The sequence below is a fragment of the Magallana gigas genome, chromosome 9 (assembly GCF_963853765.1).
Source record: "Magallana gigas chromosome 9, xbMagGiga1.1, whole genome shotgun sequence".
Taxonomy (NCBI): Eukaryota; Metazoa; Mollusca; class Bivalvia; order Ostreida; family Ostreidae; genus Magallana; species Magallana gigas.
Window position 1 is genome coordinate 44,383,713 of NC_088861.1, and position 25,559 is coordinate 44,409,271.

Here is a 25,559-nt window from a genome sequence, read left to right on the forward strand (position 1 = left end):
GTCTATCAAAAAGTTTCAGTCTCGACTAACTTAATCTTGCTGAGAATACCAAATACTTTTACTCTATCAATAAATGTAGGTAAAACCTGGACAGATCGCTTTTGCTGGCGTCGAGTCATCTTCCTCCAGCTGTGATGAGAATTATTCAGCTGTAATATCAAAATATGTGATTGATCTACCCAAGAGAGCGTCCACGTTTGCACTAGACCATCCTTTTTCTGAGCTTTAGCAACCTTTATGTGGCGATTGGTTTCTCAGAGTTCAAAATCCATCCACGTTTCCTCCGCATTGCCGAAATCTGAACCGATATTTATGTCGTAAAATAAGAATTTTGGCTTAATTAACTCTAATTATCATTTATATTCATGTTTTAAAAAACTATGAAATCCTTTTCACTATAAATGTTATTGTTTAATACCTTAGAATTGAACCAACAGATTTAACAACCGCAAATTGGTTTACGTCATTCGGAGTTCAGCGGTATATTCAAAATCGTGAGTCCAATACTTCCTTAACGGTTATTTTCCTCTAATACATATCAAACTGGTTATGTAAGTTTGAAAGTTTTATTTATTCTAGTAATAATAAATGGTTGTACTAAACCGCGTGATAACGTTTATACCTGTTAAACTGTATTTATGTACAATGCAGCAATCATATCATAATATGTGATTATTCGTTCGCAGATGAAACAGTTAAATCACAATGTTGCTTTGAAGACAGTTTAAACAGATGTACAACCAAAAAATAATTGACACAGGTGTCGAAAGAATGGTCGCAAACCAATTCTGAATAAAAAATACAACATATCTAATAATCCAATTAATGTACACTTACATATAACACCAAGAAAAGGTCTATTAAAAACCTACGCTCGAATTAAAAAACTAAAAAAAATTGGCTAATCTAGTTCGCTTGTGCCTTATTAAAATTACATAAAGCGTTTATCATGTGTACAGTTATTATAATACATAAATCGATATGATAAACTACTTTGGTGATCTTCGAGTTTGGTGCACGTAAAAGGGATATCAATTTTCATGGATACTATATAGGTGATAAGTAGTCCTCGTCTGCTTTCCACGATTCATCGGAACCTGGATTGATTTCAGAATCTGATTGCTGGGATTGCCTAGAGGCAATTTCCTCATATTCGTGACTAGCGTCAAATGTGTTCTCTGATCTTTCAGGATTGTCATGAAAAATTTCCAGGCTATGGGGCTTATCTTTTTGGTAGGTAACGATGTTTTTGTCATTTCCATTGCGTTGTCCGTATTGAATCAGACGCATGCGGAATTTCATCATTCTGTATAACATAATAACGATTGGGAAGATAATGATTGCTGCTCCAAGTATAGCAATTAAAGTAACCACATACACATTTGGAACAGGGTTCATATTTTGGTTTATTATAATCTGGGTAAAACTGATAATATTTGGTGTACTTTTTTGAATTTCTGCAGATGTTTTAAATTCAACCAAAACGTCTGTAAAAACAAAATTAAAAAAGAACAAATTAAACATGTAAAAATATATTATATGATGATTGATGGCTTTAGAAAATTAAAACAGTGATAATGTACAGACAGACAAAACAGATAGATAGATAGATAGATAGATAGATAGATAGATAGATAGATAGATAGATAGATAGATAGATAGATAGATAGATAGATAGATAGATAGATAGATAAAATTTAAAGTACCATTGTTGTTACAGCCATGTATTGGGTTACAAGAACTCACTACACAGGTACACACTCCCTGACATTGTTCTCCAAAGTTAGGGTAACGACATTTTAATGAACAATTGTAACCAAAATACCCAATCCGGCATGCTGAAATTAAAACAAATATATTACATAAGATCGATTTATTTTATGTTACATAATCTAATGTAATTTGTCAAAATTGAAATATTTTTAGATGCCAAACAGTTACTGTTTGGAATCGTAGAAAGCATTATAATTATCACCTGTTAAAACAAATTACATTCCTTTTTGTTATCTCATTTGTTACGTCATAACGAGGCCGTACATTGCGAGTGCGTATGACTTTGCAGAAGGCTTTTTTCGTTCTTTTTCCATGCAGGTGTAGGTCTAAAGGTTCAAAGTTATAACTTTCTTATGTATTGTTGTGGTGGTTTGCAATTTTATGCATTACGCAGTACAGTTAAGGCGGTCAATAAAAATATGGGCAAATTTTTGTGATGAAAACACGTATACTTTAGTTAAACTGGCATGTCCTTTTTAAAATCAATAACAGTCACTCAAATGCAATATATTTCTAAAATATATTTATAACAGTACAATATTGTATGTTCATAGTGGTCACGTGATATGGCAGTCGGCATGGTACAAGCAGATGTATTTGTGGTTTTGAGGTCATTAAAAAAATTCAATATTGCAAGGGCATAATCATGTCAAAATTCACAACTGAATTATGAAATAACTTGATGATATATCGTAGATTTTGAAAAACGGTGCGAACTTTTTAAGATAAGAATATTTGTTAGTAGAAACCGTAATTTATAATGCATATGTTGAATAATTTTGAAGGTCACAGGGTTAATTTCATTAACAAATAATTAATTTGTAAGATTTTACAAGGATCGTAGAATTTTTAAGTTACATAGGATATTTCAAATTCACATGTAAAAGTTTGTCGGGATCAGGTAAGTTTATGCCCTTGCAATTAAGTGATTTATTTAGGTACTCAGATTTTAGATATACGATATTTTATACAAAACCGAGGTGGCTTCTTTATACGATGCATACTTTTAACAAAATTAAAATAAGACTATATAGGTAGCATTCTACTAAAAATAATTTAAACAAAATATTCATTTATACTTTTCCGTTAATGTATGACATTTATTTTTCTTCGCTATAAAACTGCACGATAGCCTTCAATGATTTAACTTAATGCGTCATTTTGAAGCATATGACGTCATATTTTGTAGTACAGCGAGAACGACATCTCGCTTATTTTTCAGTGTGTACGATATAACGGACATCAAAATTGTAAGTAATAGCATTTGTTGTTTTTAATTAAAAGATTAGTATGAGTTACTTTTACTAATAAATAGATTAATAAGTACTTTCGAGGTTTGTTATATACTGTGATGTCATAATGCACATTTCCCGTACAGTGTATTATTTTTATATTATTATTATTTAGTCAATGCAATATTTAACTAAAATATTTAATACATTTACCTAACCTTAATGTAAGAGTCATTTGTTATTTTTAACTCTGGCAATGCAAAATCTATATTTAGAAGGAATACCCTTGTTTTCCTGTATTCCTGTATTTCTATTGGATAAAATTGGTCACCTGTTACTTTATTGGTCATGTGACAATTTTAGTTGGAAATTTCTTTGTTAAACCAGTTCCTATTTGGAAGTATACTTGTGTCTACTTGAAATTCATATTCTTTATCAAGTCAGTTAATTTACAATTTTTTATACTAGCTCATATTTAAATATAGTTATATTGTGAGATTGTTCATAAAGATATCGAAGATATTATATAATTGCTTAGAAATGAAATGACTAAATATCATACAATTTCTTTAATAGTAAAATTCAGTCTGATCAAAGAGTACAAAGCATTGTAAGTGTATTTTTATTTGACTAATCTTGAATTTAGATTATCAACTACAGTATTATTTTTATACCCTGAATATTTTTCCTAATCAACCTTTACACCTCATGTGAGGTAAGCATAGTTTAAGCATTCTTTAAACATGGTTTAAGCTTAGTCCATGTATAGTAACTGTTGTATATGAATATATCATAGTATTAGTACTAGCATCATGAAACTGATTAATATTTCTATAATTTAATTATAAATTCATGTGAAATAAGTTTGACATGATAACATACAGTTCTATAAATACGGATGTGATTATAATTGTTTATTTATTTAATAAGCAAATAATTTAAATACAGACACAAATATTTTGAGTCTAGTTTGTAAAGAGGAATATTTTCATACTTTGTCAAAACTACATGTATGTAAGAGTTATCTTTCCTAACCCACATTTATTTTATGGCAGGGTTTATTTATACCTATTTTGTAATTTGTTACATCAAATAAAGTTGTAAATACATTATATTCACAATTGACTTAAGACCGACCCAAATACCCCCGGTTACATTGTGTTTTAAACAATAACGTTATCCGTAACGTGTGTGAGTATAAATACTTAGACTTTATGACATCACTCGGCTACAATGCTAGAATGACGCTTATCACATGTACAGCACTATTTCCCTGTATTGTTAAATTATTTATTTACCCAACAAAACAAAAATAGAAATACTGAGACTCGGTCTCGTTAAATTATGTTAAAAAGTACGATGACAAGACTAAAAATGTTAATTCCTACGTTTACAAATTTCTTCTTTTGGATCCCAAGTAAAACCATTACAACAGATCTGTCCTCCCTGTCTAAAATGACAAGAAAAACATTTAAAATCGTGATGTTCTGCATTTTATCCAACGAAAAATTGCCAGAATACTCACCCAAAACACTGAGGGTTAACAAATCCTAGAAAAACAAAAAAAAGCACATAGGAGAAAAAATGTTGCATGATGAGAATCCCAATTTTGTTAACCATAATATCAATTTATATGAATCATTCCTTTTTAAAAGGATTAATTTGGAATAATTAAGGTCTTCCGTTTTCGTTGTTTTCGTTCTGTTTCTTTTTTTTTCTATTATGTTCCTACTTTTTCTTTCCCTTAATTTCACTATCTCAAAATTGCATAAAATAATGTTCTAGAGATTTTAATAGATGATAGGAAGTTGGTAGTTTTTAAATAATCGCATCATTTTAGTAACGACGTCACCTCCAATCGTCGTCGTCGTTGTCGTAGGATTTTCGATCCTTCTTTTAAAAAGGTTCAAGATATAACCTTATGAATTTTCAAAAAGTATAGATATCGAATTTGTATAATGCACATGATGTATATGATTGTCTTGTGTCACTTCCGTTTGTCACCGGAAACGAAGCAAAAAAACTACAATTTTTAGATTTTTGCTTTTTAAATGATTGTATTTCATTTTTGATTTCAAAATGTTCTCCAATTCACCTAAGCAATCCTTACGAATAAAAGACGTCTTTTCCGTTGTTAAAATGTCTCGGATATTGCATTGAGATGTTTTTGTTTAACTTTGTCTGCGCGATATTTCTAAAACGCAAAGTGATTAAAATTTTGAATAGAATATTCCAGATTGTTTTATGAATTTAAAACAGCATTAATATTGCATTGGATAATACATGAATAATGCTTTTTTACGTTGAAATGTTAAGGATATCTCAGTAAGATGTTTCTTTTTTTAATTTTTTTCCACACGAGATCTCAGAAATAATAAGTGATTAAGCAGTGAGTTGGCAAACTTTTTGATATACCTTAAAAGGGCATGGCCACAATTTGGTCCAAAAAACAATTTTCCGACTTAAATGCTTTTTACATTGCTTAAGTGAGGAAATTTTAATATTCAATCAATATTTGAGTCTCAGCCGTCGAGATAAAAGAGAGATACATAGGTCAAGGTTTTTTATGTAAACAAATGTCGGGTCATGAGTTGTTTTTTTACAATTTGAATGTTGACAGCAAATCCCAGGTTTAAAGCCAAAATGAATGGAATGAATACTAGAAAAATGTTTACTTACGTTAACAACTAATTATCAGATTAAACCTAAGCTTGAAAAACATATTTGAACTATATATTGAACCAATGTAAACAAGAAAAAACCTGGCACGAACCTTGTTTGCATAACAAAGACTTGTGAACTCTCAATCTTGCTTATGACTCTACGACTGACACTAAAATTGTTGCTGATTGTTAGAAATGCATTAATTAATCATTGTAAACAATAAAAGTAGAAAAATAAAATTGACCAAATCCGTGACCATTCCACTTTAACATGTAGATGTGGAGAATAGGTATCAACAATTAGTTGACCATTTCCGGTTGTTGCCGAAACAAAAACACAATTATTGTTTCTTTTAAAATTATGTTATTTCTGATAAAATATCCTAAGTTGTTTAAGAATAAAATACATCATTGAAACATCATTGAAACGGTATGTTATTACTTATAAGGTTAGTTACTGACTCACTACGGAAATATATTGGGTTAATCAATCTCATAGATGGCGAGGCGAAACCCAATATATTTCCGTAGTGAGTCAGTAACTAACCTAATAAGTGTTTTGTTTCTCCCGAGGACTATCAAGCGACATAGTTATTCACAAATAGCGATGATATACGCAAAACCATGTACAAGATGCCTAACATATCGTCCAATTTAACTCATTTAAAATAAACTCTTCAAAATTGTTAATCTCACCTTTCAAATACTCTTTAAAATTCTTTACTTCACCCATGTTTACTTACAAAGTTTTGTTGCTATTTAATTATAGATATTTTCTCCCTTTCTCTGCAGAGAATTGAGCAAATTTCGACGTTGCCATTTTGTTTTGCTCTAGACAAAACAATGTGACGTCAATATTCTAAGGGCAACTACTCTAATTTTAAAGACTTTCAAAGGGCAACTACTCCAAATACTTGAAGAACTTACGGCATGCGATTTATGTATTCAATACTATGAAATGTCGAAATGAGTAAGCGAAGCGTCGGCCAATGACGGCCATATTGCCTAATATTATTTCTCACCGAACAAATATATAGAGATATATGAGGCAATCACGTGCTATGTTTAAACCAATGAAAATGTGACATTTCAGACCGAGGGAAAACAAATATATATACCGGTATATATATATATATATATATATATATATATATATATATATATATATATATATATATATATATATATATATATATATATAGATATATATATATATATGAAAAAAATCACAACACCGAAATAAACATATATATATATATATATATATATATATATATATATATATATATAATATAATATATATATATATATATATATATATATATATATATATATATATATATATATATATATATATATATATATATATATATATATATTACTTTTCCTACGTTGAAATATCTTGGATATCCCAATCATTAGATTTCCTTACTGAATGATCTCATACATGTAGACTGTAAACCAAAAAGCCTTTGCTTTACAATTGAATTCATAATCTAGATATTCAGAATACGTAATAGTAATGTGTTCCTCATTTCCGGGAAACAAATTTCATGGGAAATGAAAAAAAAATTGAGTTATAAATTTTGAATTTACTTAAGAATGTTGGGAGTTGTATATCATTAATGCAATGATTCTTCTTTTTTTACAAATCTCAGATATCTCACTAAATTACATTTTTTAGTTTAGATTTTGTGATAACTTATATATTTAAACATTATTTAGCAATATAATTTCCTAACTTACTGGTAATAAACATTAACATGTACAAAATAGTATTATTATTTTCTTGTCACTTCAAGTCACTAAATTTGTTTTCTTTCATTTAGATAGCTCATTTATTTCACTATTTTGCCCTGTTCTGTTTTTGTAAGCAACTGTTCTCAGACATAGAAAGTTAATATTAAGCAACATGTTAAGAAACATAAAGATGAACGTTTATAACAATAGATATCAATGATATGCCTATCACTTTCAGTCGTCTCTCGGGGACGAAATTTTAATTTTTATGTTACAGTGGAATTTGAGGTTGCATAGAATATCATTGTAGTTACCTATGCAAAGCTAATTTGAAAAAAATATTATCTTTCCTTGAGATATCTAGAACATCCCAGTCTTGTTCATTTTTTTTATAATTGAGAATTTGGTATATCTCTGATTTCAACTTAACTGAGAAATCTTATTTTGCAACAAAATAAAAATCTTCAGATTGTATCTTCTCATTTCAAAATCGCATTGAAGACCTACTCGTTACTCAGAGTAATGAGATCACATCTAATTTGAAATATAATTGATTATTTCCTGTTTTAATTATTCAAATAAAATCAATATTAAACTATTATTTCCTTATTCATCACTTACATACGGTTTCTATTATTTTGGTTTGATTTTATAATGAATACAAAAAAACTCATGAAAATCGAAACGCTATATCCCATATTTACCGACGATTAACAACAAATTAGTAAACTTAAAACTTATTTATGAGACAGCAATTCCATTAATTACATGTAAGTGACCAGTGTTTGCTCAATCTATATATACTATTTAAACTTAAAGCCTCAGTCACAACTGGTCGAATGTACTGTAATGTGTTATCTACTGAGTTCTTTTCAAGGGAATAGGGTATTATATATATTAATAAGTTTCCTTTACTCTGCCTGAGTATGGATGATTGGATTTACAACAAAATAATCAATATAAGGCGAGCTGTGTGTGTGTGTGTGTGTGTGTGTGTGTGTGTGTGTGTGTGTGTGTGTGTGTGTGTGTGTGTGTGTGTGTGTGTGTGTGTGTGTTCTATAGCCAGGAACCCTGCACCGTGTTACTTGTCAGAGTTCTTATTGTGGTTGTGGAGTACCAGGTTATTTCACCCTTATTCAGGATTACTTCTCCAGGTACCCCTCCACAATTCCTCTCGACTTCTCCAACCACTGCTGCTACTCACTTCAACCCTTGCTCTCTCTCTTTCTTTCGCTTCTTCTTCTTGGACGTCTTTCCACTTCTGTTGCAAGACAAGTTCTCTCTGAGAAACTCTCAGCGCGTCTTTATATAACATTGGGTCGTTCTACCCCTCATAGGGATAACCAGCATACTGGGAGAGTCCACTCTAATCTCCTAAGATACAACCCTTTGATGTTACCGAACGCCCAATCTTTCTCCGTTACACTACCCACGCCTCGATATACATACGTCCCGCATGTCCAATGATTAGAGTACAAAGAATTTTTCTCTTTATTAACTTATTTCTATTTATTTAATTTATTTTAGTTTTAGTTTTAAAGTGATTGATTTTAATACAACAATAACAATGGGGTAAAAATCAAGTGTCTTTAAACAGGAATATCTTTCCTTCCCCATAGATAACAAAATGATCAAAACAAACAAGAGCACTAACAATATAGACTATCAACTTAAAACAATGTTTCCTCGTCACGTTAGATTCTTTAACACAGGCTCATTCGTTCCAAATGTCCTCCTCGAATCTCCTAACATGCTCTCCGTCTTTCTGATATCTTCTGATAACTCGCACTGTTCTCTGGTGACTGCTCCCATCTGTATGTGTGCTAGCGTCATTTGTTATAGCTTGTGTCTTGCAGCAGGGACAATGGAATGGAATCAAGGGCGCCACTTGATGTCCAGTTTTCTTTGCACTCACACTTGATGTGGTCGGCGTTTCTTTGTCTGGTGTTTGCTCGGGTGCCTTGCGTTTGACTCCAGGCAGGGAAGGAGACGTCTTCTTGCGAATGGTCCGGCCGGATTCAAGGTCGGGCTTATAGATAAGGTCACCAGGGTCTTCAAGTCATTCTCGGTCATCATCTGACTCTGTGATGACAGCATTCATAAAGCCATTGGATGTCTCTGGTGCGTTTACCGTGTCTTTTGAACAGTGGACTCTTTTCTGGTGTCGAACGAGAAGTGAAGATTTGGCAAAGGCTTTGTCACACTGACTGCATTCAAATCGCCGCTTCTTCAAGTCTTCTGTCGCACACGTGATGAGATGTTCTCGCCACTGATCATTAGAGGGTAATGACCACGAGTTTGGACATGTCGTCTCACTGCTAGGTGGCGGGCATACAGTTTCTTTCAAGCTGACATTGAAACACCCCAAATGTCCCTTCAGTTGCAGTTGATGTTATGTCCCTTCAACATACATCTTAGCTGAGGTAACGTCTACTAAACATCTATTCTTCTTCAAGAAATACAAACCCAAAATTCCATCAGTATTGATGTCTGCTACCTCAGCTGTAAATTCAAATTCCGAGTTAGCAATGTTAATCCAAAGATTACATTTTCCTTTAGCGTGTAACAGTTCACCATCGGCTAGTATGAAGCTCTGGGTACTTGGAGCAAGTGCATTTACCTTGGATTTGGTAATGTTCTCATAAACTTTATGAGAAAGAATTGTCAAACTATCTCCCGTGTCAAAAAGTTACAGAGTATACCATTAACGGTTACTTTTACAAATAGACCTGACTGATCATCGATGCAAGTCTGAGTAAGGAAGCTTGAACCTTGTTTAGAACTTTGTTGTTTCAATGCATTTTCAGTTTCATCTTCAGGTTGACTTGATGTCCTCTTCTGTTTCCGAGACATGCATTGACTACAACCTGCCATTTTCTTAGCAAAACAATCTCTTGCTCGGTGCCCTCTTGTACCACAATTATGACACTTGTAAGGGAAAGTACTAGTACTCTGTGGACCCTCAGTGTTCAACGTGTTTGTAGTTGTCGTGTTTGACTTGCTATCTGTTAAAGCCGCTATCTTGAGCTCAAGTTTTCGGAGAGATGCCCTTAGTTCATCTCTCAATTCTTTGAACTCACTTCTGACATTAGTTTCTTGTGTACCTGGTTTTTCTCCAGAGGCTCCCCTTGCGTAGCTGATGTCGCGTCTTTGTCGCGCAGCCCTACACAATGCCTCTATCTCTACGGCGAGTCGTATAGCCTCATTCAGCGACTTAGGGCTTGACTGTTGAATTTGCAACCTCATATCGAAGTCGGTGAGCGCATCAACAAATTGATCCTTGGCTATCATTTCTGTGACCTCACAGGGTGCACTAGGGTAAGCTTAATGTGTCAGACGTCTTATGCTCTCACCTAGTTCAGACAACGTTTCAGTTGATTTTTGGCGCTTCTCTTTTAACATAGCCCTGTACAATTCGGTTTGGTTTGCTGGGGCGAACCTTGCGTCTAACGCTTCACAAAGGTCCCTATAAGCGCATGCATTGTCTGGACACATATTCCCCAACACCGTTTGAGCTTGTCCTCGCAGAGATGCAGCAAGGTAAATGCCCTTTTGTCTGTCATTTCACATGTTTATGTTACCGCAAGCCTCAAAATGCGCTCTATAATCAATCCACGAACCAGTGCCATCGAATGTAGCTGGCTTCATCACAGTTTTTCCAAACTGCTGATTATCAACCATTTCATTTTTCATAGATGTGACATTAGGACCCCAAGCCCTCGGTATACTAGGCATTGTGTAACTGTCCTTAGCCAAGCTCCAAGTAACGCTCGTCGACGTAGACGTGGTTCGGGTTTCTGGCGACGTGAAATGAACACCAGGTGTTGAAGTCCTTTGGTAGAATTCCTTATCTCCCTCGGTAAACCGCAGTGTAGACATATCTTCGCACAGATCATTTGCGCTGACTTTTGGACGTGTACCCTTTTCATCTGGTCCATATAATTCATAATTTGGACTTCCATGCAAATATCGTCTGTTCAACTCAGCCATGGTATCATCTTGCGGTCGTTGTGCACCTGCATCTGTATAACTCAAGTCACTCACCGGGGATGACTTGGTCAGCTTGACAGGAGATTGCTTATGCATCATCATCTGCAACTTTTCTTTCAATCTTTGTCTCTCTGCATCGATCTTCTCAAGATCTGCTAACAACTCCTGCTCAACATCCATGTTTAAATGTGTACTAACTCACCTAATGTCTCGAAATATCACGGTTACTTGAACCTTGTTCACGGTAACAAAGTGCTCTCTAAAATACTGTTAGAACTCAGTACCTTTAAATCTGTACGCAGTAACCCTCTGCCAAGCACACAGTACCCTTTATTCGGCACACAGTATCCTAGTGCACAGAACACAGTAAATTTCAATGAGACCAGGTAACTTTACTTCACTCGGTACCAATACACGGTACCAAAACTATACTCGGTTACCAACTGCACTCATGCAGTCACCAGCTACACCAAGTCACAAAAATACGTTAACCACGCACAAAAACAAAAATTTCAAACACAATGATTAATTTATCAAAAATCAAATGTTCAAATTTACCCTATCCCTTGACCGGCTGCCACCAAAATGTAACGTGTTATCTACTGAGTTCTTTTCAAGGGAATAGGGTATTATATATATTAATAATTTTCCTTTACTCTGCCTGACTATGAATGATTTGATTTACAACAAAATAATCAATATAAGGCGAGGTGTGTGTGTGTGTGTGTGTGTGTGTGTGTGTGTGTGTGTGTGTGTGTGTGTGTGTGTGTGTGTGTGTGTGTGTGTGTGTGTGTGTGTGTGTGTGTGTGTGTGTGTGTGTGTGTGTGTGTGTTTGTAAGCCCTGTGAAGTTGGCCGAATACCAAGTTTACACACCAATCAACTTATCACCTGAAAATCAAATGGACACCCGAACTCAGGTGTTCAGTTGAAATAACGTCATTTTCGTGTTCCTCTCACCAAATTTCATCAGAAAAAGTAAAAAAAATATGAGTGTTTCTTTGACACCAATTTCCTAATTTTTTTCACACAGTGTGTGTGAAATTTTATGCTCCATTTTCCCCCTTTACACAGAAAAATCTGCGCATGCGCAAATGTCATATCGGATGTTGTTTATAATGGCGGAATTGAAATATGTTGTGACTAACAAGTGACCTCTTCCTTGAATATTTGATGTCACAGTGCTGTTTAAAGGTAAGTTTTTGAATTTTTTTATTTAGTTTCGAATGATGGCTGTAAGAAATCAATTAATGATACACGTGTATCGCTTCTAAAGTCGTTTTTAACAACAAATCACGAATGCATTTCCTTTTCTAAACTACGAGCTGGATAGATTCTATCTATTAACAAAATATTTACATTGTAAAACATTTATAATAGATAACTTTTGTACTAAAATCTTCATCATTTATTCCCACTTGCTTAAAACAACGACTTTACTTATATTGTAATATCGATAATGAGTTTTCATTATATCGTGTTTGTTTATTTAGACGATGTTAATAATTATCTACATTTAGATATATAAGCATTGAAAAAAATGGGGATTATATAAGACCAAGGCGAAAGATAAAAATATATATATATAAATAAATGTATAACACTTGATCTAGACTCATTTGTTTATATTCATATGATTAACTTCTTCGGTTTCCAATGGAAACTTTCTACGGTCTGAAAGTAAGGAGAAAAAATTAAATTAGGAAAATATATACTAGGTATGTTTTAACAATGAGTTACAGGATTATTCTCGTAAAACCATGCTTCAATATAAAGTGTAAGTGTACGGTGATTTTGCTTGGTCAGACGATACAGCAAAACCATTCTATTGAAGTAATGTAATAATTATTCTATTTTGCATTTGTGTTTTCTTTTATGAAAACCGCTTTACTATATGTCTAGTTCTTGAAGAAAATGAGCAATGTAGATATTTTTTTAAACAATGGATGAAAATCGATAGAGTACTTTCAACATAGGTAACGGGTGCTTTCGTCCCTTGTGAATTTGTTACTAACTATTTTTTTTACAATACAATGTGCTTGTTTATTGGTCAAAAGAAGTTTTGGTGAACGTGTTCAAAGATCAGACAATTATAGAATATGAAAAATAAACAATGATATAAACATGAGACAGATACAAACAAGACAATGTTGTTATTTAATATAATCATTTTGAAGCAATGGATTCACTCATTCTGACTCTAAGTCTCGCTGATTATAAATCATATACATGCTGTGGAAACATGTAACACCAAATTTGTACATGTATCTCCACGTCATTCATAACAATTCATCAGCTTTATCTTTGAATAATGTAGTTCATATAGTAAATAGTATTTTTTTTGGGGGGGGGGGGGGGTGGGGGTGGGGGGTGGGGGTGGGGCTGACAAATAATGATAAGAATTTAAATTTTAGCATTTCATTAATCATATTTTTGAAGAAGGCAGAAGCTGTATTGCTTTAATATAAAAACAAAATTTTAAAGAAGCTCTAGAACAAAGCTATAGTAAACACGGTCAAATTGATATGTGTAAGTTTATTCATAGAGATATATATACTAACACATGTACATACATGCCAGATTTACATGTAATTAACTACATCTGGACATGTCATACTAAGTTTTACTTTCTTGTTGTTTGACTACAAGTTTACTTTGTAAATTAAACAAAATTTAAAACGGAACAAAAAAATTAAATAGATATATATACACATATACATTGTACATGTATATAAATTATAAACATCAAATGCAATGTTGTGTAACAATATACCAAGTTTTATCTCAACTTTACTTCTACACAGCACTAAAATTGCAAAATATGAGAACAGTGTTCTCATCTAGTGTTTAATTGTATGGAATAAATATCATATTCGCTCTGAATAGATACATAACTAACATAATATATTATGCCTCTGTGTACATGTACAATTCTTCCATGCACTCTTAGAAAAAGTTAAAATGTAAAACAAAATTCTGAGCGTATATGAATAAATCACATCACGAAACTGATACCACCGCGATAATGTACAAGTAAGTATACATCAAAATAGTTAGGACAAAATGACCCGGGGCGAATCAGCCATTGGTCAAGACACCGTAAAACCTATATTTTCGAAGGAAGTCATGTGTTTGGAGATATATATATCAAATTAAGAGTCTGAGACAGTTGTTTTTCAGTGGTGAGTACATGATTCCTATTATAAGGTGGTCGTTCGTGTTTATAAATGTACAACACGTTGACAAAATTGCCTACAGCTGTTATTGTTAATTGTTCGAATTTTCTCTACAAGCTGTCACTTTGTTGTGGAAAGGATTTAATTCTTATGTAATCTTGACCATGTTGACAAGATGCTACTTTTGTATGTTCAATATACACGTAAATCATGCTAGGCCCGATAATTCAATGTAATTTAGTCTTTAATTTATTCAGTTAAAAGTTTGTTTATACATGCAGGTGTTCTTGAAAATCCAATCTGTGGAAAGATGCATCTTTTGTTGATTATTAAAACAAGCACTGTCGCAGATACTGCTCAGTATTTTTCATCCTGATCCTATAAGTTGTGATATATTTTACATGTACCTTTTAGGACATTTAGGAAATAATTTCATGCATCTTTACATACAATTGATAAATAATAAATAAATAAAAAATACTTTTCACTATCTTTACAGAAATAACTTGTGAAATTTTTTAAAAACTCTACTGACGTGCAACTAGTTCTTGCCAGTACATTGTGATGTTATTTTTCGTATATGATTTTATATGTTGATAAAGGACATCACAATGTAATGGCAAGAAATGATACTCGATGAGAACTGGTTGCACGCCAGTATACATGTATTTGCCGATATCAGAGAAATAAATCTAAACATGCAGTATCACTGACATACCAGTATGTCGTAGCATAACAAATATCTTCCCTCTTCCAGTCAAATAAAATCAGTCAGTACTAGTAGAATAAGGAGCACTCCAAATCAGTTATGCATTGGATTAGATAATTGTATAATCATTTTAGTATAATTAATGTATTAATCATATCAGTATATTCATCTCACATCTTCGCAAGCCAAGGATTTATGATAAACCATTGCCTTGTGAAAAGGAGTAGAGTTGATCACAAATCCTTGACTTGAGAAGATGTCATCTCAAGGCATTTGTTTTTTTAATAATTATAATCTTTGATTGGCATGGGACAATGACATAACATGAAACAGGTAACATTTGATTTGCCTAAGATGATATGGACAGACCTCAATTATGTGTAAGCATCAGATTTAGAAAAAGGTATAAAAAGCTATGACATTTGCTAATGAATATTTTCATAACAATAACTTTTCAACTTATTTGAAATCATGCATCCGATGCGAATCTGCGAATAAGCAGAGTTTTTATAATTAATGCTTTGGAGTTTATTACATGGTGTTACTGTATGTGACATTATTACGCCTCCTGTCAGTTTGTCGCTATATATTCATGACTTATTTATTTTCGCTTAGTATACAAAAGATTTATACAGCGTCAACATACTATTCCAAAATAGAGTACGGTATTGAACGCCATCGCTGCCTTATAGCATAAAACTTTAGGTGCATTATGGCGTTCCATAGCACGACAAATGTTTTCAATGAAAAACTTTCAAGCGCGACAGCAGATTTCGAAACACAACGCTGCAATCATTCCAGCTTGAAGTCCAACGCATCACCGCCACGCTATATTAGCCGATAATGAATGGACGGTATCTATATATATAAAACGTAGATATATACGACTGACATCAAGCAATTAAAATTGTTAATCTTTCTAAAAACACTTCATTATTGACGGTAGTTTTAAAGTTAAAGTTTCTGATAAACTTTTGAACAAATTGATTGAACATTTGTCAAAGAAATTCTACATAGGGATCCCAAAAACGCTTTTTTAAATGACGCTTGATAATGAATGTATAAGAAAAAAATTCAATGAGATTTCGTCTGCTAAACATTTCGAGTTTTTTTACTAAGGTCAAATGCTCTCATTTCTTGAAAAGAACATATTAACCTTTGTTGACTTTTAATTGTACAACAACTTGTTGATTAAATAAACATTAATTGTACAACAACTTGTTGATTAAATAAACAATCAAATCAATTGATTAATTTGAAAAAACAAACGCTTACTTTTCCGGTGATTATTTTTAGGGACTAGTCAACACTCAAACGTCACAGCTACTTATAGCAAAGCACGTCGGTATACATTTAATAGTCGGCATAATAATAACAATATAAGTATTGTGTTGTGCATGTATACATATACTTTGCCTAAAGAGTATTCAGGGTTTGATAGATAGTGCACGAGCCGGAGTCTACTTATTATATAAGTAGCATTATTTGATTTGAAAAGAGCCCACACAGTTTCAAATAAATATACGAGTACTTAACCATTGCTCGACTTAATGCTCCAATTAATCAACTAAGCCAACCGAGTAAAATGAATATCCCTAAGACATATAAATCATTTATTACCTTTACCTGCATTTTACATTTTTAGAATTCTACCCTCAAAATCTGTATAACATATACCCATAAAATAAGACATTCTGAAAAATACTTCAATATAAGTTAATTACTTACACATTTACTTTGAAGTTAATGTTTCAAATATGTTTGAAATAGGAATTACACAAAAAATCTGTTTTTAGCTCACCTGAACCGAAGGTTCAAGTGAGCTTTTCTGATCACCTGTTGTCCGTCGTCCGTCCGTCCGTCCGTCCGTCTGTCTGTCCGTCCGTCTGTAAACTTTTCACATTTTTGACTTCTTCTCTAGAACCACTGAGCCAAATTTAACCAAACTTGGGACAAAGCATCCTTATGAGAAGGGGATTCTAAATTGTTAAAATAAAGGTCACAACCCTTTTTAAAAGGGAGATAATTGCGAAACTGCGAAAATTGGGTGGGTGTCTTAAAAAATCTTCTTCTTAAGAACCACTACACCAGATATGCCAATATTTACACCAAAGCTTGTATATATAGTGAAGATTCTAAATTGTAAAAATCGCGATCCCCGGGTCAATACTGGGGTCCCAAGAGGGGTTCAAAGTTGATTAAAAAAGACAAAATTAACATAGAAATATATGGGGGGGAAATGTTTTTAAAAAGGTATTCTCAAGGACTACAGTTCTAAAATTAGTGAGATTAATATACAAGTACCCTAAAAGTGTAGATTCTAAATTGTGAAAACCGTGATCCCCGGACTAATACTACATACGGCTCCAAAATATGTTCAAAGTTTAACATAGACTTATATAATGGGAAAATGTTTTAAACTCTTCTTTTTAAGAATTACAATGCTACAGTTTGTGAGATTACTGTGCAATCATTCTGAGATAGTGCAGATTCTAAATTGTTTAAATCATGTTTTATTAAAAGAAGTATTAAAAAAAAAAAAAAAAAGAAATTTCCATGATAAGTTTATCATCGTTAAATTATCTGGTTACACATGTGTATGGTTATCGACTAGTTTTCTGTTTTTTTGGAATTTCAATCCCGATATCATTTTCTCACATATCGGGATACAAGTGATCGGGATCAAAGATCATAAATTCAAACAACTTCAAAAAGGTGTGGATCTTAGTTTTTACGAAGTTTTGATTCACAAACACACAGTTAGGAAAGATAAAGGAACAAAAGATATGGAAAAAAATTAGGAATCATTGATAGACTTTATCAACTATATATAGACTTTCCATTTTTTTTGAGTTTAGTCTATAAGACAGATGATCGATGAGAATGCAAAATCTAACATGCCTAATGTCCTCATCACACCTGCAATATTTTTATTTGATGAATCGATAAAGAAGCTTTTAATGATTGAAATACAAAACAGATGCCAATATCATCTTTTAATTATTTAACGAATATAATTCAATTTTTTCAGTGAAATTGGATTTTTTTTTTTTACTGCAAATGGGTATTTTAGAGCTTAAAATTCAGTCTCAGTTGATGTGTAAAATAACTATGAATAAAAACATGCCAAAGATAAAATTGTTTCTTCTTTTTATGTATTGTTTAATATATGGCAAAATCTTGAAATATATTAGTTTTACAATATTTATTCAGAGTTCACTTCATAATAAACCCTTTTGAAATAAAATCATACAAGGACTATTGTTCAGGTGAGCGATTTGTGGCCCATGGGCCTCTTGTTAATTTATGTTGACATGTATCCATTTATTTATTTGAACAGATTCATCAGTATGTGATATTTGCCCAAAGATGGATCTTACCCACATATTTGGACAAAGAATAGAGATTTTCATGGGATTTATCTCCAGAGGTCTAATGCAGAATAAAAATTAAGAGTCTGGACAGAAGCGAATATGTCACTTTGTGTATCAATGGACTAAACCTATCTTGAGCTGGTAAGTCAATTTCCAGAAATAGATTAAAACAAAGTTTTGATTAGAGTATTAATAGACATATATTATATGTATTAAGTACCGGTAAAGCAATATGTAGTCTTACTCTCTCAGTTTGTCTGTCTGTCTGTCCATTAATGGCTCCCCCCTCTCTCTCTCTCTATCTCTCTCTCTCTATCTCTCTCTCTCTCTCTCTCGTTAGCTTCCAATCAGAGAGGTTCAAAGCATTTCAATTTGTATAGCAGGTTTATGTAAACACTTTGAAAGTAATTTTCAACCAGTTACCTATATCTAGCATTTCAATTACAAACAGACTGATTAAGGAATTTTGAATTACTCAGCATGCAACATTTTAATTAGTTTTCATATTTTTGATGCCCCCCCCCCCCCAAAAAAAAAAAACTTTAATAAAGTACTTGTTAATTTTTATCAGCTAGATCAGCCTTATTTGAGTGCACCCAAGTGAACCCTGCAAGTTTTGTTTGCTATGACATGTACTTTTGTAAATTTTAAAAGAACTCTAAGATTTGGTATTTATATAAAATAATTAAAAATCAAAACTAATCTTAACTATAATTTTTTTTTTCAAATTCATTTAAAATGTGGCAATCTTTTGTAACCTACCTGTCCCCAACATTGATTTTTTTTTAAAAATAAACAATTTGAATTGGAAGTGAGAGGAAAAAAATAGATTGATAATAAAGTAAGATAGGGAATATGCATAAATGGATAAAATAGCTTTTCAGAGTAAAATAATAAACATGTCATTTTGTTAAATTATTCTTAAAATTAATCACATTAATGCATTAAATTTAATTACTGTAACAGTCAAACTTCGTTATCTCAAACTAGATCGGACTGTTTAGATAGTTCTAGATATCCAAGTATTTGAGATATCAAGGGTGAAATACTTCAAAAAGTGGTTGGGACTTAAAAATCACTTCGACATATCCATTGTATTTGAAATATCAGTGTTTGACATACAGAAGTTTAACTGTATTAGCAAAATATACAAAGCTGAATTTTGATAAACACATGCACCTTTTTTATAATGTGATTATTTATTGAATGATTGATGATAAATTGATGATTTTGAGCAATCAAACTATAAGCATTGCATGTATAATATAAGTATTTGACAGAAGAAACAACCTGTTAAAATAAAAAAACTGTTATCAGCTTAAATGCTCAACCAATCACAGAACAGCTCGGTTTAACATCAGTTGTGTATGTACATGTATGTTTAATTATCAATGCTATGAAATCCACATATTGTCCAAAATTTGAAATGCTGTTTCCTAACATAATTCCCAAGAGAGAGAGAGAGAGAGAGAGAGAGAGAGAGAGAGAGAGAGAGAATGACTGACATGTACAAAAACAGATAGGGGACTATAAACCCAGGTATGTTAAGGCTTCCCGATTTAACGTAGCTCTCGGGTTTGCTGATGTCACAATAGAATTTAACGTAAAGTGTTGACCATCAATTGGTCATAGCAAACCCATACATTTTTTTTTTAAATGACAAATGATCCCTAAAAACGTAAAAGGAAATATCTCAAAAAGCTTACATGTAGTTCATATAAACATTTATAATTATGACATGCTAACAATTTAAAGAGGTGACATACATTGTTACATTTTGTTTAATAAGGTATAACTCTTCTATTTAAAATCATATTTTATAGACAAGAAAATAAATTGAATCGTATGCATAAGCTTCGCTTCTTTTACAAGTATAACTTCTGTATTTTCAACCACTGATCTAACTAGAGGTTCTATTAAAATTTATTTGGCTTTAGCTACCGGTAATTAATGTATGCGATTACAAACTGATTGTGACAAGAGTTGTATGGTAATTAATTTTGCATTTATTGACTCGGAGTTTTATGAAAAGAAAAATAGCCATTGTTGATTTGTTCTTCTCTTCACAACCTTACATCATATATAATTGCATATGTGCATTCAATAAAATCATAGTAATGTCCAATTAGTATTTATATGTTCTGATGATGAGTAAATAAGCTAGTCTTGTCAATCAACTCATTTTCATTTTTTGGTTCTCGGACGTAAGAAAATGATGACTTCGGGCTTACGTTATGATGATAATATAGGGTTTTGCGAAATCTTTTCAATCTTTGAAGTTGTTTTGCAAAAAATTGGCCGAGAACACATATTGATTATTTTTTATGAATTGATTCAACATTATCTCTTCTGTTGTTGGGTTGAGAAAAATTAAGTTTGTCTAAACCGTTTAAAAGTTTGAATCGTAGTTCTGAAATGTTTTTTCTGTTTAAGATATGCAATTTACTATATATATTTCATTGAAATGACATTGCTTGATTTTATCACGGACACTGTGTTTGAAACATTATAACACTATAACCATGCAGGCAATTCTTAGATAAATTTTAGAAATTAAAAATTATGAAACCAATGGATCATGCAGACAAATTTTTAGGAAAGGCTTTCTCACAAGCAGTAAACCTGCGAGCTACGTACCTGAAGTCACTTGTATGTACTTCATACGATATGATGTCATAGTTAACTTTTAAACGCCACGATCTGCATTCCTTTTGATAGTTCTCATGGATTTAATGTATTAATATTTACAAACTTATAATAGAATCATACATTATTAAGTGAAATATATTGTGACAATAATAAAACCACTGATTTCCTTTACACAGACGCTGTTGTTGATACTGATGATATTATCAATATTTATTATGCATGATTTTTATTGATTTCACATGTAGAAATGCACAAAAAGTGTATCATACAATCCACAGCAGTCAACTATAGCCTCTGCATTCTTATTCATTCACAACAAAATTTATGACAACCTTATGATAAATAATATTTCACAATATTTAACCAGAAAACAATTTTTTAAAATTTTGGAAATGTTTAAAGTTTAAAAGCCACAGCGGGATTTGAACTCATGACTTACAGGTTAGTAGTTAATGCTCTAACTAATTGCACTATGCTGTTAGATAACAATTTCGGGGGGGGGGGGGAAATCTTACTTAATTTATTGTTCATTTTGATCAGAAATATGCCAGATTAAAGGAGGTGTCCCATACCACCTTACGGTGTTATTGGACATCTGTCAGTATTAAAAGTATATAATTATAATACTTTCACCGGTTTAGAATTTTCAAATTTTATGATATTTAACCAAAATATATGTTTTAAATTAAAAAAGTTAACCATCTAACCGCCCACTACGCTACGCTGTTAGGTGGCAATTTGGGAAAAAACTATATAAAAAGTACATCACAACATGAAAGTGTCCCATACCACCTTAAGTCTTGATTTACATCGGATGTAGAGTAAATACTACATGTACAAGTGTACAGCTTTTTTAATGAAAGAGGCTGCTTATACCTCTAGCTATTCTAAAAGTTGGCAGTTCTGTACTGATTTGTATGCAGCTTGGTATATACATATAGTCTTATATTTACTTGTATATATATTACATGTTAAAAAGCAAATTTAAGTGTACTGTCTTTCATGTACATGTACCACTTAGTACATAAAAATAACATTTTAAGAACTATTAAATGCATGTAAATTAATGCAATATGTTTGTGAAATACTGATTGATTATAATATTGATTTTTGTAATTTTTTTATGTTCTAGGTACCGGTTTTCTAAGCAACAATGTTGGTAGGCAGCAGTGGCCCACTGTCTCAGTTTTGCCACAGTCCAGGGTCAGCACCAAGCTACATGTATAGGACTCCTTCCTAATTACTAAAAGTATCGTTATGAAGAAAATTTACAAGACTTCTTGATGACTGGGAAGACATATTAAATCTGATTGAATTTACACACTTGATTGATTAGCTTTGTCAACACAATAGCCAAATATAAACTAGTATACTATTTTAGCATTAATTAACAAGTATAAGTCAGACAGTTTAGAATTTTATGATCCTATAGTAAAGGAAAAATTACAGTGTTTAGATATATTCAATTCATCTCAGTTGTTCTTAATGCATATGCATGTACATGTATAAATACATGTATATGACTTTTTTTAATCAAGTACACATATGTAGCTGATGTAATGACATTGATATAATCAGAATTGATAATATGTGTATAGGTATTCTGTATTGCTTTATCTAGGTTGGATCTTGAAAGCATGTGTATGGTACACTGTATCATAAAGATGATTTTTTCATTCTTTGTTTACAGTTATTGTCATAAAGGACATATGAACAGATTTTTTTTCTTTGACTCCTTTTACTTATATATATATATAGTAGTCTCCTGGGGCCATAATACAAACACCTAGTAACAATATTGTTTTAATTATATATACCGTAGATGGGTTTCTGTGTGCACTGATTTACTTGTACTCATCCATGTACATGTACAAATACAATTGCATTTTGTATATATGTTTGTTCATTTGCTGATAATTTCAAGCACCATAAAATCTGTTGTATTAATTCATTTTGTAAACTGCAGCATATTTTGACAGGTGGGGTATCGTTACATAATTATGTACTAGAAAAATGTATACGGTATATCCCATTTCATTTTCTTGAGCGGAAAGGGGGGGGGGGGGGGTCAGTGCCTATATGCACATAACTATTCTACGTTAAAAAGTTTGCATTTTACACTTACCCTACAGACTACCACCCCTCTGTAATTATTTTTGTTCATGATCGAATATTAATTCATATACATGTACCAATTGATTCAATAAATGTAAATGATACTTGCTATCTTTGTTATTGCTATACATGTGTATATATAGGAGGTAGTTTGCTCTGTGGTCCTGGATACAGAGCAAAGGTTGAGAGGTGTACATGGAAGCATTTGAAAAAAAGAAGGAGGCACTAATCAAATAGTTTACTAATGTTTTGCAAAAAGATACTAGTGGATTAACGATAAACTCTCTGAGTTTACATGGACTATAGTATAGGACATATTTGATGTGAGAGACTGAGAGATGACACGAAGCAAATTTATATAAAATTCAAGCTTCCTTTTATCGCAAAAAAACCCAGAACGGAATAGAGGGGGTGAAAATACTTAATATCGTAGACTCTTTTCGTTAAGAATTAAAAATCAAAGGGGATTCAACATTTCGCATTTAAAAATAGTTTGTATCTCCTCTCTTATAGGATATAAAAAATAGAAGGTTCTCGATATATCACAAACATAATTTTTTCAAAAGACATTCTACAGCAGGAATTGAATCCTACATGTAAAACGGACATTTTTTTTGATTTTTGATATTTGATTTGATGGTTCAATATTTCAAGCGATATTACTGTTGGATTCATATGCAATGTATATGCCACTAGCATTGCGTTCCTTATGTGTAGGTCTCAAACGTACATGTACATATCCAGTGAAGGGGGCACATGTAGCGGTAAATATCACAACCTCTGAAACAAATCGGCAGTACATGTATCAAGGTTGCATATTGTTTGGAGCATTATCCTGTCTGAATATGTCCTGTTAAATATTAAGTAGGTGTATATGTTTCAGCTCTTGTATGTTGATGGAATTTCATAATGAGGACGGACTATTTTTAAAATTAAATTGAACTAGGAATTTTAATAAGCAATATTAATGGGCCCTCACATGTACATGTTTATCGGTTCCAAGAGGTATCAATTATCTTCCACATGATCTTTTTATAAAAGTAAAGATTACATGCAATTTTTTTTTAGTTTTCTAGGTTTTCAAGGTATATCATACATACATACATACATGTACATGTATATACAATGTATACCTGGTGGTGTACTCTGTCAAATGACCAGACAGGACATCAAACACAACCGCATTAACACTGGTATGATTTCATCAAAAGACGGATTTAATTCCTCTGTATAACTTATCTGACCAAATTTGGAATGCGTATGCATCTTTGCGATTTTCTTTCGACGTGTTAATCTAGCGTTCAACAGTTATTTTACGAGCGGGGATCGCATCAGCTTTTTATTTTGCTTATGCAAATTAGTGTGTGGTTGAGAGAATGTATAGATGATCAGTTGAACGTGTGTAAAAGACTAGCATATTTGGGGTGTTTATGTAGCCGTTGAAGTCAAATTGAAAACAACAACAACAGGATTTAACGGGTTTTACTCTTACGATGTTTTTTTAAAGGCTGAGTATCACATTTAATTAGAAAAAAAATAACGATGCTTCATGATATTTTGAAACAAGATATCGATGATCATGATATACATGATATACATGTATCAAGTTCTTATTACACTGTGTCTTAAGTTTCCCGTAACTTTCTTTTCATTTAAACGGAGAAAATGTTTACTATAACAATAATATCCTTTGTAACAGCAAAAGCGTCGGAACCGAGGGGAGCCCCCCCCCCACACACACACACACTTTTTTTGCCAAGTTTGACATAACTATCAGGCACGTAGCATCAGGGAGGTGCTAAAGTATCACAAATCTGCTCGCCTCCTCCACAGTTTTGGTAGCATGTAAGGAATAGAGGTGAAAATAAGGAAATTAAGAGTGATATTGAAAATGGCTGTGATAGTTGTACTACCTCCCCCCCCCCCCCCCCCCCCCCCCCCCCGTCCCCACATACACGGATTAGAAATTTAATGATTTGGGGATACTTTTAAATTTAACGTGTTAAAATATTTTTGCTTCTGATGAAAAGTAAAGTCCTCCTTTCAATTTGTTTCCGACGCCACTGGAAAATTGAAGCAAATCTAATTTATTTGTGTTATTTCTTATAAACGTTGTTGTTCAATGCTTTAAAAATTCTGC

General features: G+C 32.3%; 2 long non-coding RNA genes across 4 annotated transcripts; one reads left to right on the forward strand and one right to left on the reverse strand.

Annotated features, from left to right (window-relative positions):
- Nucleotides 1–579: 579 nt before the first annotated feature.
- Nucleotides 580–4,628, reverse strand: LOC136271743 (uncharacterized). The gene is made up of 4 exons (XR_010709713.1): nucleotides 4,531–4,628; nucleotides 4,394–4,455; nucleotides 1,707–1,838; nucleotides 580–1,487 (listed from the first exon to the last, which is right to left on the reverse strand). It is a non-coding gene; the product is annotated as an uncharacterized lncRNA (long non-coding RNA).
- A 7,559-nt stretch (nucleotides 4,629–12,187) lies between these two features.
- LOC117686169 (uncharacterized) lies at nucleotides 12,188–23,536 on the forward strand. 3 transcript variants are annotated; one of them, XR_010709350.1, is made up of 3 exons: nucleotides 12,188–12,590; nucleotides 18,622–18,796; nucleotides 22,437–23,533. It is a non-coding gene; the product is annotated as an uncharacterized lncRNA (long non-coding RNA). The 3 variants fall into 3 exon arrangements; XR_010709351.1 differs by lacking the exon at nucleotides 12,188–12,590 and adding an exon at nucleotides 14,412–14,429 and having other exon boundaries at nucleotides 22,437–23,536; XR_010709349.1 differs by lacking the exon at nucleotides 12,188–12,590 and adding an exon at nucleotides 14,463–14,578 and having other exon boundaries at nucleotides 22,437–23,532.
- The last annotated feature ends 2,023 nt before the right edge of the window (nucleotides 23,537–25,559 follow it).